Source organism: Macrobrachium rosenbergii, chromosome 49 (genome assembly GCF_040412425.1).
Source record: "Macrobrachium rosenbergii isolate ZJJX-2024 chromosome 49, ASM4041242v1, whole genome shotgun sequence".
NCBI classification, from domain to species: Eukaryota; Metazoa; Arthropoda; class Malacostraca; order Decapoda; family Palaemonidae; genus Macrobrachium; species Macrobrachium rosenbergii.
The window spans coordinates 19,743,606-19,748,605 of record NC_089789.1 but is presented as its reverse complement, the minus strand read 5'-3'; the positions used below and the strand labels follow the sequence as shown (position 1 = coordinate 19,748,605).

At 33.4% G+C, this 5,000-nt stretch overlaps 1 protein-coding gene across 3 annotated transcripts in view; it reads right to left on the bottom strand.

Annotated features, from left to right (window-relative positions):
• Positions 1 to 5,000, bottom strand: part of LOC136832145 (uncharacterized) — a 136,653-nt gene that overhangs the window by 129,492 nt on the left and 2,161 nt on the right. The window contains exon 1 of one of the 3 annotated variants that reach the window (XM_067092829.1): positions 1,481 to 1,621. The exons of the other annotated variants lie outside the window; for them this stretch is intronic. The gene's annotated coding sequence lies outside the window, so the exon portion shown is untranslated. Of the gene's footprint in view, positions 1 to 1,480; positions 1,622 to 5,000 lie in introns of those variants that run through there. 3 annotated transcript variants of the gene reach the window in all.

The following is a 5,000-nucleotide window of genomic DNA, read 5'->3' as shown; positions in this document are numbered from 1 at the left end:
TTCCGGTAATGAGTGTGTTTGCTTCAGTGCTATCAGTTGCGGATATTTACCATCAGCTACAAAAAACAGATTATGGTCATTATTAGCCACTTTATAATCTTTTTAAGTTTCCTTCTATTACAAAAAGAGCTGAACTTCACGGGACTTCAATCAACGTTGCATTCCGAAAATAATTAGTCTTGAACAACGACTTTCATGTGATGGACTTTTGAACGCTTCTAATTATCCAAATTTATTCCATACCTTTCATTAATAATAAATACACGATAAGCATGTTGGTTGGTGTAGGTTCTGCGCACACCGTAAGAAGTAATTCGTGATGGAGACGGGCTAGCGACATTAGCAGTAGCGGTAATTTTCATTTAGAACAGAGCTCCCTATTTAATTTCCAGACATCACAGGAGACTACTTCAAGCTGAGAACTTTACCGTTTTTACTCTTTCTCCAATTGCCCTTATCGCGGCAGGAAAAAGAAGAATGGGGAACATTGAAAAAGCTTTTGAGAAGCTCAATGGATGTAAATAAGCTGTCATTTTTCATAAGATTTTCCTGAAATAATGACAAAGAACTTCGAGTTTATTATTATTATTATTATTATTATTATTATTATTATTATTATTATTATTATTATTATTATTATTATTCAAAGATAGCAGCCCATCTACTAAACTGGATCTGTTGCAAATGAGAGCAAAGTTAGCTGAACTGGTTTGATACAAAGTCTTTTAACTTCTTATTGCTGTCTTTTCTTCATATGTGAAACAGGAAAAACAGAGTTCGAGGTTCTGTCGTTAAACGCGGCGAGGGGTTTCCGTAGAGTTTCTGGTGGTCGGCATACGGAAGCCAAAATCTCTGAGTGGTTCTCATGTGGTCGGATGGTTCTGAACCCCTTCTACCCAGAACCAGCTCGCCCGTCAGAACATAACCTTCGCGACGGCAGAAACGTCGACGCCTTAGGAAACCCTTACGAAGATTCTCTACTACTTGAAAACTGCACTGAGGTTTTAATCACGGCATGCCGCCAACGGAAAACTCTACGGAAGGACCCCGCCGTGTTTAACTTCCGCCCAAATGTATAGGGATAGAAACTTGACCGAATCCAGTGCCCCTGCCTCTTCCCTTATCCATATTATGAATATCGGCCAACTTTTAGCAAATATTAGCTTCGAAGAAAAGACAGTAATAAGAAGAATGAAAAGACTTTGTATAAAGTCAGTTCAAATGATACTGCCATCCTTTTCAACAGAACCTATAATAATAATAATAATAATATATAATAATAATAATAATAATAATAATTATTATTATTATAATATTATTATTATTATTATTATTATTATTATTATTATTATTATTATTATTATTATTATTATTATTATTATTATTATTTAAAATAAGGGATAAAACATAAAGTGACACCGTAGAAAAAAAACAATAATACTTCTTTTGCATTAAAGCCTCAAGCTACTAAATTACATACCTGAGTGGGGAGAAAAGAACAGATTCTTGGCATTTTATGTTCCAGGAATACTTTGATGAAAATTGACCAATTGAAACGCGACGTTGCCTCATAAATATCATCGCTAGTAACGGCAAGTGCGTTGGAAAGCCTTAATGATAGGTATTACAGCCTGAAAGAGAATGAAATGAATCATTTGCAAACTCTACAGTGCAATAAATAAGCGTTAAACGTGATCTGATGAGCGTTATGAAACAGTTATGGGAAAGAGATAAAGGAAAATGATCTCTCTCTCTCTCTCTCTCTCTCTCTCTCTCTCTCTCTCTCTCTCTCTTCCTTGTTATGTCTATTTCATTCTATTGCATTCACATAAGCGAGTGATGATGTCATAAGAATAACTTTCCTCTAGAATAAAATGCTTTCGCTTTTCACCTTTCGTTCATTCTTAAAAATATGGAATAAGCAGACCTGAGAATATTAATAATTAATATTTGCGTGTTTGTAAACAAGCGTATTGTCAATCTCAAGTAGTTGAAAAAGAGTATTTCAGTACAATGACTTTGTACTGTGAAGGCAGTGTTCCCTTCAGAGTATGAATATAGGCTACTGAATTCCTTCTTGAAATAATTTTGACAGATATAAATGGGGATATATGTAAACTGATTATTTTGTTGATTCTGCCAGTAGCAGAATTTTTGCGACATTCAGAGTTTTTTTACACGAGTATGAAAGGTCGTCTATGTATTTAGCACATAATAACTGAGGATATAAAAACACCACTGGTTTAGAATATGCAATGAACTTCATGTGTTCCCATAAATATTTAGCAAATTCTCACTAGTATTTTTCACTCATTAACTCTCACTTCTTCAGAAAGTTCGAACCTTTCACAAATCAGGGGAAATTCCCCAGTGGCACTTCAAATGGCATCATTTGCCATGCGAGGTCAGCTGGTTGGACTGAGTTAAACCGAAAGTGATGGTAACGTGAAGTGGATAAGCAAATTGGTGTGGACCTCTGGACTTGTCCCAAACATGATAAGAAATGTTCCACAGATAAGGATAACCATAAATAAAAAAAAAAACACGTATGGTAAAATGCCGGTAAAAATAAACACACAGTCACACCCGAATACTTACACATACACACACACACATCTTGTAATATATATATATATATATATATATATATATATATATATATATATATATATATATATATATATATATATACTTACACATAAATCTTTTTATCTTTCTATCTATCTATATGTATAAATCTATCTTTATTGCTCTCTCAATTCACATTCTTCCCTCCTCCTCCTCCTCCTCCTCCTCCTCCTCCTCCTCATCTTCGTCCCACTCTCTCTCACCCATATTCCTCCCTCCCCCTCCCCCACCCCGTAGAAGCTATTACTCTCAGGTCCACGAAACTTTTTGTTCAATTTTTTGGGACCCCTTAATGGAGACTAACATTCTTCTCCCTCAAAGCAGATTTAGATATATTTCCCCCATGGGACCTGTCTCTCTCTTTTATTGCTTCTTTTATGAATTTCTCGGTCGATTCCTTTCGCTTGATAATCTGTTGGTTTTTGCTATCATGATTACCTTCTCCAGTGACGTCATTGCCACAGCTATTTTTCCTTCTTTAACTCTTACTGCTTCTTCTTCTTCCTTTATTTTTTAAGATCGTTTGTCTGCGGTGAATTATTCGCTCTCGCTGATTAGATGCCTGGGTGAATACTTTAACCATTATTATTATTATTATTATTATTATTATTATTATTATTATTATTATTATTATTATTATTATTATTATTATTAATGTATGTGGTGTTGTTTTCTATTCTGTATACAATCTTTATAAATTTGTGGCGTTGAGCTCACATAAAGTACATTTCAATATCATTGTTATTGTTATCATTTCTTCTTCTATCTTTCTCTTCCTATATTCGATTATTCGCTTTTCACTGACGTCATCGTAAACAAACTTCATTCCCTTTTGCTTTGCCTCCTTCACCTTCCTATTCAGTGTTTAGCTTCTTTTTAAGTGCAAAGCCTCACTGGACTTTTTTGTTTCTATTTGGTAATGTTGTTTGTTTGTAGCCTTATTTAGTAAGACTGTTGTTTTTGTCGTTTAAAGATATATACATACACACACACATATATATGTATGTATATGTATGTGTGTGTGTATATATATATATATATATATATATATATATATATATATATATATATATATATATATATATATATATATATATATATATATATATATATATATATATATATATATATATATATATATATATATATATATATATATATATATATATGTTAACTGAAAAGGAAAGACTTCAGCAATAGTCCTGGCATAAGAGCCTGTTCTTTCACTAATGTTATTCAGATAAAAGCATTCCTACTACGTATTCCGATCTAGTTCAGATTTTTTTTTTACTTAGTTGCTTATCTAATTATTTCTTTGTGCAGTTAATTATTCCTCTGATTTTTTTTTTTTTTTTTTACTTTGTTTATCTTCTCCTTCAGGTTGGTCTTTATTTATAATTTCAGTTTTGAGACTTCTCAGCAAGTAGATGGTCTACGTGTTTTATTTCTAATCAATGTGGGTTTGTTATAATAATAATAATAATAATAATAATAATAATAATAATAATAATAATAATAATAATAATAATAATAATAATAATAACAATAATAATAAATTGGCATTATACAAATAAGAATATTTTTACGATGTGATGAAGTGAGGTAAGGCTTGCAAACGGAAAAAAACTGATTGTGGAGAGAGAGAGAGAGAGAGAGAGAGAGAGAGAGAGGTTAAGAAAAAGGTTTTAGTTACTTCATTAGAGTTGAGAAAGAGAGAGAGAAAGGGAGGGAGGGAGGTGGTAAAGGAGAAAATATATAAAAAAAATTTTAGTTCACAAGAGAGAGAGAGAGAGAGAGAGAGAGAGAGAGAGAGAGAGAGAGAGAGAGAGATTAATTAAAAGGGAGGTTTTAGTTACTTCATTAAACACAGAGAGAGAGAGAGAGAGAGAGAGAGAGAGAGAGAGAGAGAGAGAGAGAGAGAGAGAGAGAGAGAGAGAGAGAGAGAGAAAGGTTGATAAAAAGGAGGTTTTAGTTACTTCATTACATAGAGAGAGAGAGAGAGAGAGAGAGAGAGAGAGAGAGAGAGAGAGAGAAAGGTTGATAAAAAAGGGAGGTTTTAGTTACTTCATTACAGAGAGAGAGAGAGAGAGAGAGAGAGAGAGAGAGAGAGAGAGAGAGAGAGAGAGAGAGAGATTAAAAAAAGGGAGGTTTTAGTCACTTCATTACAGAGAGAGAGAGAGAGAGACAGACAGACAGACAGAGAGAGACAGAGAGAGATTAACAAAAAAAGGTGGGTTTTAGTTATTTCATTACACACACAGAGAGACAGAGAGAGAGAGAGAGAGAGAGAGAGAGAGAGAGAGAGAGAGAGAGAGAGAGAGAAAATGCGAATCAGTCATAAGTATCGGGTGACGTGACTGAACTTTTCCCAG